The following is a 14,892-nucleotide window of genomic DNA, read 5'->3' on the forward strand; positions in this document are numbered from 1 at the left end:
TAGTGTCTCAGACATTGTTGTCCATGGCCATTTGCAACTCGCAAATTGCAACTCGCAAATTGCAACTCGCAGAGGCCCCTTGGTTGTGCAGTGCATTGATTGTAACTGCTGGCTGAGCATGTTGTACTGCCTCTGTGTGTGAATGGGGATTCATAAGTCAAAACACAGCAGAGTAGAGTACATGAAAAAGAAAGCAAATCGCAGAGGCAGATGTGGACCTCACCTCATTTACATGTGCAGGAACGGCAAGCCATTTAACTGTGTAGCCATATGTGCCACGAAACAACAAGATAGCCTTGTCACACAGCGGTTGCGTGAACAATGCAGAGCTACTGCCATCTGAAAGGCAACAGCAGTGCAACTTAGCCTCAATACCTTTTAGCAACAGATGTACTATAAATCAACGTTGACAAGAAAGCTGATTTGATAGAAAGTCTGAATGTCAACCTGTTAACTCATGTCAACATCGGACATGGATTAACCATCAACTTATATCATTTGAATTGAAGAGGATCTAACATCACATCCTGACCAGCTGCCTGTCCTAAATGAGGATCCTGCTGAGGATGACAGCCTGCCAACCCTTGACCAAGACACTCTCCAGCAAATCCTTGACTCCATTCAAGCACTATATCTGGTCATAGGAAGGGCTGACAGCTTAGCGGGGTCCCTTGAGGATCCGCCTATCACCCATTAAACACCACCTGCCATCCCACCCCAGGCCTGAGGACCCTCAATTTGACTTCCAACATCATGTGGTAGGAATCCAGTGAGGGCTGGTAGGTGAGGTGCAGGCAGGGATGGAAACCATGGCGGGCACCCTAGAGGGAGTCCGTAGCTGCCTCAGTCCCAATAAGGATACCTCGGTGGCTGTAAGAGGCACCTATCCTTCGCTACATGGCTTGCACCAATCCCTGGTTGACATCGCTGGTGTCATGAGGCAGAGACATGAAAATATGCCCTACCATAGTGGTACCAGTGAGGTTCCCAACTAGCTGGGAGCAATACGCAAAATCTTGGGAGTCCATGGAGCAAAAGCAGGACTCATACATAGCAACAATGGGTGCCTTATGCCGCAAAATTGTTACTGTGCTAGCAAATCAGTAGGCACTTCTCAGGGTTGTGCTGCCTTACATGATAGCACAGGAAATCCTGCTGGTAACAGAGGATCCACATCTTCACCGATGTGTAGACTGTCTATGTGGCCTATCTTCCCTAATGGCAATTTGGTCCTCCTTCTCACTGGAACACTCCTCTACTCCACAAGTCCCATGACATGTATCCCCCATGGACTCCGTAAGGACATCCAATGGCTCACTAATGATGTTGAGGTTGTTGCTCCAAGGACTGCTGCTTGTTCCTTGCTCCTTGGTTCACGTGCCAATAACTTCACTAACCAGACCCAGCATGTTGTATATCTGTTCATGATTTGAGTAATTAGACCATGGAGGAAGTATTGATCTTGAAGACACTACCTACTATCTAAAGTAAAATGTGTATTATTAAACCAGGGGTAAAAATGATCATGGTCACACAAGAACGTTTTTTATGATCCCTATGTGTATCTAAACTAGCAAGTAGTTACCCTTGGTCACATGCATGAAGTGCTACAATAAGCAATCAGTCAATGGTTAGAATGAATATCATTTCTGCCCAGGTGGGACATATCTCCATGCATACTGGCCACAAGACAAATACATTGAACAAAATAAAGTGATGTGACAACAAAATTATCCTAGGGAGAGTGTGTAAGTGGCTGCCATCAGTGGGGCACACAACACATCCAAGTTTTCTCACAATGGTTTGAGTCAGTCATACATACAAAACACATAGCATCACATGAACACACAGTGCAACGTTAGGTTAATAGCTGTTTAGGGCTGTCTGTCCATTCACAGTAGAGTGCCACTTACAGTGTCCAATCAGGTTTGAATATCCCTTAAGTGACCCTATTGCTATCTTTATATGATCTACTCCTTAGGTGCCTGACCTAGTAACACATGTAAACAAACACTGGCAGGAAATCCTAAAGCATATGCATCACCCAACCTATGCAGAGGTCACAACTGCCACGCAGGAACTAAGTAAGTAGCTGTGAAAGTGCAAAATAGATTTTATTTAACACACACTAATAATCTCAAAATCTATAAACTAAAGCCTAAACGAACCTATTCTAATTTACCTACACCATCCTAACTTAAATTAAAACAAAGGTAGCCTACCAAATCCTAACTTATTCTACACTACACGTATACCACAGCAGACAGGTTAAACATCAACTCATCATTATAACACATTTGCACATGGGACTAACATAAATTACAGCTATACTCAATTGTATATTTTTATTTTTTTATTTTTAATACACATACTAAACATTAACCCCCCCAACTTAACAACCCACCCACCCATGTCCCCATCGAAAAAGAAAAAAATATTAAAATCTATAAAAACACTTTAACTAAAGGCTAATCTATTAAGAAAAATTAGGAAGAACTGTAGAGGGCCAGAAAGTTGGAGGCAGGGTCTAAATTTGAGTCCCTATACAGTCAGCAGCCTGCTGTAAACTCCGCACCATTTGCATGAGGGTTGCCACCTGCAATTGAAGTCCTGCCAACTTCAAATTAGAGTATTTCTGTGCCTTCAGCAACTGCCTCTCAATCTCTGTTGGCTGCTGTGAGGTTGTGGTGACTGGCTGTGGTGCTGCTGCTGGTGGGGCTGTGGAGGGTACTGTAACTGGGCCTGGTTTCGCCTCCAACGGAAATACTCTACTTGAGGCCTGGTGCTTGCCCTGTCCACTGCTTCCTGTCCCTGAGGTGGCGACTTCCAGTTCCCTGCTGACCTTGATCTGGCAAAGTTGTGCCCCAAGAGCTTGAAGGCATTGGCAACATGCTGCATGTGCTTGTAACTCTCCAGAGAGATCCAATAGGCCTTTTCCTGCTCTAGGGTCACATCTATTGGAGAGGAAAAAAAACTGAGAGGGACCCCTTATTAGCCAAAGGAATAGGGTTCTGTATTCAACGAAGAAAATGTATGTTTTTCCTTGGTCAAACCAATAATCAGTCCATTCTCATTGATCACACCCTTCAATCATCCTTACTAAGTAAAAGAAAATATACTTTCAAAAGTACTCTGCCACTACGCAAATATAGACTTACAGTCATACAACATATTTTATTAAAAACAATAATAAAAAAGCTCTCACTTCACAGCATTAAGAACCAAATACAGGTATAGATCAATCACTCAAATATTACATAGGGGTCTATACAATGTATTAAAATTGGCATAATGTATAGTTACACCAATCCTAGGAGAGAAAAATAGGAAAGTATATAAAAGGTAGCAGAGAGTATATAATAGACAGTACAATTTGTCATTCACAAAACCTATCTATGACAGAGTTAAGTTAAGGCTGGAACTCAATGATAAATGAATATTTCATCTGTTGTACAAGCCCACGTCACAGATTAGGGACCATGAGCCTCGACGCGTTTCAATGGTATCGTTCTTGTTTATACCATCTTTATCAAGATCATCACTTGAACTCTCATTGTACGTTTTTTATATATAAATACATCAATATCATACGCCTGTGTATGGAAAAGACAATTACTAAAAGAATCCAATCAAAAACTATCTTTGATATAACAACAAAACAATGAAATGTAAATAAGAAGGCTTAGACCTAATAGCAGCCTGTGAAACAATGAATCAAACATATTACATAAAAGCTTTTTTAATTAAAATCTCAAATGTTTGCACAGTGCCATTGTCCTTAGTCATACTGATCACATTCATACCATTAGAGCCACACTCATCCATGTGAATCCTTGCCGGAAGCACCATCATGTGTCTTCTAAATATAACATTTACATACATTAATTAAGATTAGCAGCACAAGTGGCGTGTCCTGCCAACTAATGACCTCTATGTCATGTATCATGACCAACCATCAGGAGTAGCATGTTCCACCCCTAAAATACCAATGCTAAATTACTCAGATCTTGGCCTTGTAGGTACATGAAATGGCAGTGACAGGCCTCATTGCTATGGTTCCCATGTGCATATGAAGACAGATTCTGATCTATGATGTTGTGTACACATGGCATGGTGCACATGGTCTATATGGGTGCTCGCTGGAGAATGTCATGCAACATGCGAGAGGGTAAACTATGGCCAATCACCTATGTGAAATGAGTGATGTGGAGCAAGTACGCGTATTGTGCCTTAGCAATGCTTCACTGTTATAGCATATACACAAGACCACACACAGATTGGCTTAGTGCCAGGTAGTTGATACATAGACAGAGTGTGGCTAGCTACATCAGATTCTACAGAGCTGTTGAATACTTCTCCAAGAATGATACATGGACATACCTGCAACACTATAACAGTGAGCACCGAATGACAATCAGACAAGAGCATGTGCTCCTTTACATACCCAATAGTTTGTCCCTTCATTTCTGTACAGATTGTTACCTGGAAGCACATCAATTCAGACTGACTTCCTTTGATGAGTGTGTATGTGCATGCTGTAGATCACAAACATTTGAGTGCATTGAGATGTATCTTACAGGTAATTGGCCAGAAATTGTTTAATGGAGAGAAATCCTGGGGATACAGTAATGGAATAGCCTGTATGCTGACAACACAGTGCATACAAGCCTGTGGTACTTTATGCAGTGGCCTTATGTCTCAGAAAATACGACAAAGGTATGAACATGTGTCTATTACAGTGCACTGGACGTACTGGGTAGGAGTCAGACTTGTTACAGAATTGGCATGCGTGCACTGGTGACCCGTCCCAAATCCACTCATACTTATTCAGTCTGCACTGGTGTAGGATTCATCAGAGGCTGTGCGGACCTGCCACACAAAAAGTACCATACATTTCCATGTGTATGCCTACATACAGTAGCAATGTGCAGCAGACAGACAGAAGTTCATCCCTCTAATTCCATTTCACATTGAGTTTCATCACAATTGCCCATGTACCATCATTCCGTTTTGGCTTTATCTTCTCTGGCACTATATGTCACATGTCACTGATATGCAGACATCTGAGGGATGGGCTGTTACTCTTGATGCGGGATGACAGTTGCCACATATCATGATTGATGTGTGCTTAGGGGTTAATCCAAGTTAGTTATTGGCGTGGACAATGGACTTATGCACTCCCTGCAACAAATAGGGATGTGTGACTTGGCCGCTGCTTATGCTATCATAAATGATACATTTTAAATATGCCAGCTCACTATTACATATGCAGCATCTATAGTAGGATGGAAACATGTTTAGGTATGCGAAGCCTGCTCACATGGTCACACCAGCGCGTTTGAGTTCAAACTTTGGTTAGATGCTGTACTAAAGGTACATGTGTGGAACACCAACCAATATACTGTTTGATTGGCCTGAATGTCTGACATGCCTTCAGTCATTTAGACTGTACCAATGTTGGTAGGGTAGGGGACAGTAATCTGAAGCCATGTGCATGGTATGTTGTGAACAACATTAGGAGGACACCTATACTGGTAAAATGTTCCCTGTGCACATGTCTATATTAGATGAGCTGTTGACTATTGGAAGTGTGGTCTGGGATAGGTGTTACACCTCAACCACACCTGTATCCTGCTCAAACGTGGACTTGGTAAATGTACTGTGTCAGGGAAATCACAGTTCATCCCATGCAACATTTGTGTCACATAATTCGTGTGACATGTTTGCACTTTTGGTCCATAATAAGGGTGAGAGAAATTAGAACTAATTTGCAACAGTTGGTTTGGGGGCAGGTGATGGTACATGTGACATACGTATCCACACCATAGCACCCACAAGAGTAGCACAGCATATTATTAGGCAGCCATCATGTGGGCCTGCATAATTGCAAATGAATTCACATAGCAATTTGGCCTTGCAAATGCAACTGTGTCTTACTTCTCTTGTACATCCACATGTAAGGTTTCCGCAGAGTGCCTGTGACACGTTCAGTGTATGTAACGGTGTTAGCCCGTATCATGCCATTGTAACCTATATACATATCTGGCCTTCCAGAATGTAAACTATTACAAGTATGGTGCGAAAGCCACACAGCTACAAGCTCATGGTTTATAGTGACTTATCGGTAACTTCTATGCCCAGGTGATCCAGTAGATCCTGCTCCTGTCTGACATCTGCCCACCGGTGCTTGATTTAGTGGATAGTTCACTGGACAACAAATACTCAGCTCAAATGTACCACACCATGTCCCATCGGTGCCATCTTTTACGGGTTGTGGAGACTTGGCTGACCCTGCCTCTAGTTCCTATCATGTTGGGCGGGTACTTGACCAACAGCCACAGCAGGCCCCCAAACTCCTCCTCCATTGGGATCTTAACCCTGACCAACATCTCATTACCTCCACTAGCAACCCTCAACACAAAAACAGTAACACTATTTCTTCCCCTGCCCCTATAACTATAAACTCTTATTTAAAGAAACACCCCACAAAACACTACACTAAACAACACAAAAGACAATTATAAGACAAAAATAAAAAAATTGGGATGCGATAGAGAAAGCATAGCCACTAATAAGACTAACAAACAACAACAAAATCTCCAGCAACCAACAAACAGCTCCACCAGCCAGCAAAGACGAAAAAAGACTGTAAGTGAAATTGAAAGGAAGTTCGCATTTTTTGGTTTCAGCATGGAAGAAACCTTGCATCATTCCCTATTTGGAGGTGTCACATTTCTTACTAAAGTCTCATTTTTTCTGGCACTTCACTGGAGAAATAGCCAAGTTGTGAGTTACACAATGCCCAAGGCATTGTTTTTGATTCTTTAGAGGGGATGTGTGGTGTCCAACCCAACGCTCTTTCCACTAAAGCATCACATTTTCTGCTACAGCATCACCTTTCCTACAAAAGCATCATGTTTACTACTGAAAATTCTAGTATCCTAGGAAAGTGTCACCTTTCCTACTAAAGTGTCACTTTTTGTGCTAAAGCGTCACTTTTCATATAAATGCGTCACGTTTAATTCTACAAAGTCTCCTTTCCTATAAAAGTATCACGTTTCCTACTTAAGTGTCACATTTTGTGCTAAATGCAAAAAAGAGCAATTGATGGACAGAATGCCCAACAATGTCATACATTCCCCCCAGTAGAGATATCTGGGCTTAAATCCATTGTTTTGTTGCTCACCATGCCATTGCAAATTGGACCCAGCCATCGACAAATCAGTCTTGACCCTGCACCCAATGGAAACAGTCCGAACTGCCAAGGCAGGTCTTTCCTGGACTGGAAACAAGCATCCTAGGACCAGTTTCGGGGTTTCACCCCTCATCAGGCAGGATATCTTGATGCCAGTGGCATGGAGAGCACGGGACCTATGTCTGGGTATGCCCTTCCCACTCGGGGTGAAATGCAAAAAGAACAATTGATGGACAGAATGCACAACAATGTCATACCTTCACCCCAGTACAGAGATCTGGGCCTAAATCCATTGTTTGTTTGCCCACAATGCCATTCCAGTTTGGACCCAGCCATATGCAAATCAGTCTTGATCCTGCACCCAATGGGAACTGTCCAGCCTGAACTGCCAGAGCAGGTCCTCCCTCGACTGGAAAGAAGCATCCTAGGACCGGTTTCAGGGATTTCACTCCTCATCAGCCAGGATAACTTGATTCCAGTGGCATGGAGAGCACAGGACCCACCTCTGGGCATACCCGTCCCACTCGGGGTGACAAATGCAAAAAGAACAATTGATGGACAGAATGCACAACAATGCCATACATTCACCCCAGTACAGAGATCTCGGCCTAAATCCATTGTTTGTTTGCCCACCATGTCATTCCAGTTTGGACCCAGCCATATGAAAATCAGTCTTGACCCTGCACCCAATGGGAACAGTCCAGCACGAACTGCCAGGGCAGGTCCTCCCTGGACTGGAAACAAGCATCCTAGGACCGGTTTCAGGGGTTTCACCCCTCATCGTCACTCGGAATCCCCCCTTACATGGCCCCACCGCTGTTATCTGCACAGACTGCATCTGCTAATAAAATGCCGTTCAAGAATTTTACGACTTTGCATGCATCTGCTTTATTGCGGAAACCTATCTCTGGCCATTTTGATAAACGATTAATGAGAAGAATGGTATAGACTTGCTCACCATGTTCGGTAATGAATTCCATGATATCTACTCCCACTCTCTCCCAACTCATGGTGGGACAAATAATGGGATGCAGGGGAGGTCTGAATGTAACTTGGTTCTTATCTGAGTTATTACACATGGTGCAATTCCTCACTGTTCTTTCAATTGCAATGTTGATTCCAGGCCACCAATACCAACTCTTCACTCAACTCTTTGTTTTACCTATGCCCAAATGTTCCTCATGACAAATTTCAAGTATTCTCTTCCTAAGCTGTGTAGAGGGACAACTTTTCCACTTCTTAACAGTAACTCTCTTTCCTTCTGTTACTAACATGCATTCTGTTTTGGAATGGATTGCTACAAGTGTTTTACTTTCCCTGTTTTCTTAACTGTCGGGAATCTACCATTCTGCCCACTTTACATTCTTCTTTTTTTCTATGTTTTCTGATAGTACAGCCTTTGCACATGTCCCTGTCAGTTCTGCCCTTCTAGCAATGCCCATGATGGATTGTAACAGACTCTCCCCTTTTGCCCACATATTTTCCTGAATACTAGTGTTTGAACCTTGCATAGCAATCTGATCTCGTATGAACTCTTCATGCAGATCACCAAAATGGCAAGTAATGGCTATGTTTTTTAGAGCAGCGACAAATTTGTTCTTGCCCTCTCTCCTGTGGAAATGTTTTTATCTGTCCACAACCACAAAAAAAGTAGGTTTGAAATAATAGTTTAAGTCATCAATTGCATTTGTGTACACATCACTTTCATCTGCTGCTCTACGTTTCTTATTTATGCCATTATGCATTACAATGCCGCCTGCACTTAAGTAATGTAGAAGTATTGAAAAAAAAAAAAAAATTGTTATCCGCCACAGTACGAAGGTTTCTCAGACCGTCAATAAGGATTCTGACCTTCTTCAAGTTGTGGATCGTAGAATGTCAATGCTCACACAATGCCAATCAACTTACCGAACATTATAACAAATCCGTCTCTGACATCTTAGACAAAATTGCCCAATCCAAACTAACAAGCATTGAAAATGCAATAGGTCTCGGCTTTGATTAAATTAAAGCCATTTGCTTTGCTAATGGTATTGTATAGCAAAGCAAATGGCTTTAACTTAATGAGCGGCGAGACCTATTGCATTTTTAATGCTTGTTTCCTTTTATCAGTAAGTGCTTAGAACAGTAAACCTAAGGGAAAAACATTTTTAAATGTTTTCTGAAGCTGCCTTAATGATCCATCACTGAGAGGGCTACTGGAATTATGCAGTTGTGCGGCTGTGGTGATTTTTTGCATAATTATAGATTTGCCATATTTGTCACACAATCCATCATCTGCCCCATAATCCGAAATGACATCTTGTTGGTCTCATCCAAGCCATGTAAACTATAGCTATGAGTGTCTGTGCTCTTTGGTGACTTGCACTTTCAACTACCCATACGGGTGTGTGTTGTACACTTTGCAGTGCGATGCATCAGAATCTCGGAGCTGCTTGATGTCCACTCCTTTTAGTCTAGAACCAATCCTGACAATTTACGAGTAGACAACCTGGGAAGCAACCCAAGCACAGACTAGACGAGCTCCAGATCTCACCTCCCACAGAATGGTCTATTGCCATTGGGTGCCAGCAAGCCCCAGAGGAGGACTAGAGGAGTGTGGATCATGAGATATGGAGGACAGCAGAGTGTCAGATTTGGAGGAGACTCCATTGCTATATCTGGAACATAAATAGCACTGCAAATGAACTAGACTGGAATGCCAGACCTGGAGAAGAGTGGAGGCGGATGCAATACCAGATTGGGAGGAGAGAACAGAGCCCGATGGGGAACAGACTGAAGCAATGAACATGGGTGAGAGTTGAATGTGAGATATAAAGAATGAATAGTGCATCTCTGTTAGAAGGTGGAAGTTTCTCGCTAATGGCGCAGGCCAAAACCACTGGAAGGGTTGGGCAGGAGGTTTCTTTACCCCGGGTAGTAGCGCCCCAGGGGTTCCCATGGTGGGGTACCTCAAGAAACTTTTCCCACGGTGGGAGGAGGGTGTGGTAGAGTTGAGGGTCCGGCAGGTCCCCCAGGTTAACTGGTGGGGAGGTGAGCAACCCAGTGGTGGCCCCTGGTAGTGGGTGGCCCCTAAGGAGGGTAGTTCTTGAGTGATGGTGTGTAGTGATAGCCCCTAGGTACCCTAGGTGGGCTAGGTAACTGACCCAGTGGAGATCTGAGTGGGGGCGATGGGCTCCCTAGTTTCCAGGGGAAGGGTTAGTGGTGGACCCTGAGGTGTCGGGGTCGGGTGGCCAGGACCAGGAGCATAATTTATTCAAACCTGTCACATAATTTGGGCCTCCTCTGTGTCTGCAGATAGTTGCACTAAACGAAGGCAGAAAAACTATAGTAAAAATAAGGACATTTCACATTAAAAATCCTTTTTATGTATCATGCTCCGGCCTTTGCAGAATCCTAAAACATGAACAGATGGTTATTTTGTATTTTTTTTTTTACAGTTCTATGTAATGTCAACTCGATCCAAGGGCATTGGAGCACTATTCATGAGCACCAGTTGCATTACACAAGATCAGATTCATTTTTATTTTAGGGCCTCGATGATTAAATGATTTGTTCAGAATCACAGTATGTTGGGCCTATGCCAGGACTAGAATATGATTCCCCATCACCTTGGCAGCTCTGACTTTCGTGCCACTTTACATGTGGCCTGTGCACACACCCTTTCCATTAAGGCCTAAAAGTGGGAGGCGGGCACAGGGGAAGTGTGACAATGGCCCAACAGCCATAATAACGCCTGGCCCCTAGCAATGCCCCTTCACTTACTCACCCCTCAGCAGAAAAATCAGATAATCTCCTGTGAAAGTCACAACCTGGCTGACACAACAAAAGTATCCTCTAAATCCTAGAAGTAGAGCCATCCAGTCGTGTGGCTATTATATAGTTTTAACTGCCCTTGTGAGCATGGACAAAATGCCTCTGGGATGGTGAAGTAGGGTCTTCGATTCAAGGACTTTAAATTCAAGATCCCTCACAAACCTGGAAGGAGTGACAACGTTGCAGGGTAGCTTGCCATCTCTGCTGCACCACACACTGCATGCACCATTGAAGACGTCTCCATCAGTCTCACAACTAGCAAAACCTAAAGCGAACGTGTGGATCTGAATGACATCACCGTCACTCGTTAAGAGCACACACTCAGCCGTACTAGTCACGAGCCTACATGTGACACCTTGCCAATGCCATACTTTGTGCCAAGAACACTGACACACTTGAACAAAAAACCTTCAAACAATGGCTGCCTGAATTATGCCCGAGTGCAAATGGCACCGTTTTAAGTGTGTTGATTTCACACAACATGGTCACACGCATGTGAAAACTGCCAAGAACATGATGGAGCAGAAGTGTTTTCCTCAACTTGGCACGCGGGTGACGTTATTTCTTTTAAAGCGTCTGTGAAACTGGAAACTCTGAGCACCTCTGCCAATAAATGGATGGGCAGAACCAGTCCTTCTTTTCCTTGGACTCTTAGCATCAGGATTACACTTACTGATAGCGGTTGACGGGCAGCAACAATACCCGGATATACATATGGCATATGCCACAAGATCTGCTGACGTGATTCTTTAACTAGGCAAAATATTTGTAGTTTATGTATTACAAAAATGTGACGTTTGACAGTGGACAGCTCTTCAGTGAAAGTTAACTTTGGCAGAAAGTTCAGGCATCGAACGCTCAGATTTCTGGCCGCGAGCCAATGGGGCCTGTGAACGCTAAGGGAATTCAGAAAGCTCAGATTCCGAAGAATTCGCTTTAACAATCTCTCAGTCAGACGTCCACGACTGTCAGGATTCTGCTAAAATGTTCCACGCATCATTACTAATACAGGCCCTCCCTTCCAAATCTATTCCTGCTTTGGTTGTTCGCACTGGACCTTCACGTGCTCTCTACACATCTCAGCAACAGCAGAACGTTGTGAAAGAAACACCCGTCTTCAAAAGGAACACGCAAAGGACTGAGCAGATTGAAGACAAGGAGCCGTGCTGTCCCCGCATCCCAGCTGGGGCATGATTCAAAGGAAGCCACTCGTCTCACAGAGCCTTCTTTCCCTATCACCCAAGTCGAGGTCACCGACAAAAAAGAGAGAAGTCATGAAAGCAGTACTGGTGTTTTGGTCCAAGAAGGGGCATCCTACTTTAGTAGTCGTTCCTTGAAAGAATGCACGAGTAAACAAGAGTGGTAACGCAAAGTCAGCCGCGTGTTTACTTGCGCATCGTGCTTTCACTTTAAGCGAAAGCCCGATGTGAAAGCAAACATGCGGCTGACTTTGCCAAAGCTGAGTGAGAAAAAATAAGTGCCTAGGGCCGAATGAAGGATAATGTCACGCCGCCGGTAAAAGATCAAATCCCGGTGGGCGTGGCCAAAAGGAGACAAGGCGGCAACAAGGAGGGACTAACAAGCCTCCTTTACAATGAGAAGCCAGCGTTTTGCATTCAAGATGACGGGAACCAATCAAAAAGATGGGCGGGGCTTCAACTTCGCCTCTGAGAGCTTCGGAATCTGTATTGATCCCGAGAAGCTCTCGTATGACGAGAGCAGCACATGTGCGCTGCTTTCGCCAGTCGAGACCTAAATACCATAAGAAACATACCATCCAAATCTTGGTGCAATTCCAATCTCAACGACAAAAGACGCGCATCTTGCCCTCCTTAGATCTGCTAGAAGAGTACTTCAAATCGGTTGTCCAATCTCTAGTCCTCTCAAGAATTGACTATGGGAACGCTATCCTCTCCGGTACCCCAAAAGTTCACCTAGCACCAATCAAATCGGTGCTAAACCTTGCTGCCAGACTAATCACTGACTGCAAACGCTTTGATCACATCTCCCTAGCCCTCAAGTCCCTTAAATGGCTACCCATTGAAGGCAGATCCACATTTCAGATTGCATGCATTACGCACAAAGCCCTTCATCATGAGAACACGCTGTATCTCTCTAGTAAACTCAACAAAGCGGGCTGCTCTCGATCATTGAGAAGCACCAACTCTCTCGTCCTTATCCCACCCCTGACCAAAAATAAAACTACGCAATCCCGCTCCTTCTCCGGAAATGCCCCCACCATCTGGAACGCCCTCCCTAAAGACCTGCGCTGCAACCCCTCATACCTGAGCTTCAAAAAAGACCTCAAACTGCACCTGTTCAACAAATACTGGGGTCCTTAATATTTTCCTCTTCCCTACCTTTTCCTTCCCTCTCCATTTACCCTCCCTTCCCCTCCACGCCTCTGCCTTGCTCACCCCCTTCCATATTCCCTCCCCTCAGTCATTAATTCCCTCCCTTTGCCTATGATCACTCATCCACCCTATCCACGCCTCTCCTCCCGCCACCCCTGTTCCCTTATCCCCCCCTCCACCTACCTGTTACTGAATATAACCTAACTACTTGTATTCATTGTATTTTCCTGTTATTATTTCTCACTAGACTTGACTCTTCATTGTTTTATTTTAACCTGTACCTTGTAACCCAACCTGTGTCAAATCCACGTTTTGTACTACTGTTTTATACCTGTAACTACACTCATTTTGTAAAGCGCTCTGATACCTCCGGGTCCAGCCAGCGCTATATAAAACCTTTAAAATAAATAAATAAATGTCATCTGCAGAACGATGTTCCATGAATTCTACTCCAACTTGTTCTGTAAAGTCAATGTCAGTATCCTCTCACTTGTTCTCCTCCGATTGATCGCAAACTGTTCCCCAGCACCACTGAAGTTTCCACTGCACCGGTTCTCACGATGCCTGCCACTTACTGAAGGGACATGTAGGGGGGGTACCATGGGTATCCCCCAGTGCACCCCCAACTCCCCACCCTAGGGGGGCCTGCAACAGGCCCCCAAATACAATCCCCTCCAGCCTGGGAATGGTGGCTCCACCACCATACACTGGCTGACGGGGATGCAGCATTGTAATTTGGCAGACGGTGCCTGCTAGGTATGCCACCATTTTACAGATGCTGACTGCTCCGCCAGGCAATCGGACCGATTGCCTGTGGCGGATCCATGGTGGACGGTCTTTGGGCCCGCCATTGTCACGGTCGGATTCCCCCCGCCATCCTGATTTGGTGGGGGAAATCGTAGTCCGATGGCAGAAGGCCCGCTGTTGGACTTGGCCCTTTTTGGCTAAAATTCCCTAAACTTTTTGCCTTCCCCCTAGACCCTTTTTCTGACCTGGTTTTGTCAACTTAGATGCTCTGGGTACTTTGCCACTGCCGATCAGTGTCAAAGTGCAAGTGCTCCCTGTATAAAGTGTTATGGTAATTGAATGTCCATAATTGGTATGTTTGCCTTACTAGTAAAGTCCCTAGTAAAGGGCACTATGTGTGCCAGGGCTGGTAATGCAAATGCAAATCTCAGGCCTGCCACTGCAGTGCCTGCACGCAGTTTGCTAACTGCCATGTTGTCCTGACCAGTGCATCCACTTGCCAGGCCTTACCCTTCCCTTTTTATGCACATCAGGCACCGCTATGGTTGGCCCAAGGTATCTCCCTAGGCAGGGTGCAGTGTCTGTGAAAGGTAGGACATGTACTAAGGTGTGTACCATGTCCTGACAGTGAAATACTCTCCATTTCGTTTTTTACTGTTGCAATGCCATCTTGCCCATAGGAAGGAATGGGGAAGGCTGTGTAATATGTTTCCAGCCTATCTTCCCATGGGCTTAAGATGGAGAGGTGAAGTTTAGTTTGCCTGAACTCACAATTTAATG

Source organism: Triturus cristatus, chromosome 7 (genome assembly GCF_964204655.1).
Source record: "Triturus cristatus chromosome 7, aTriCri1.1, whole genome shotgun sequence".
NCBI classification, from domain to species: Eukaryota; Metazoa; Chordata; class Amphibia; order Caudata; family Salamandridae; genus Triturus; species Triturus cristatus.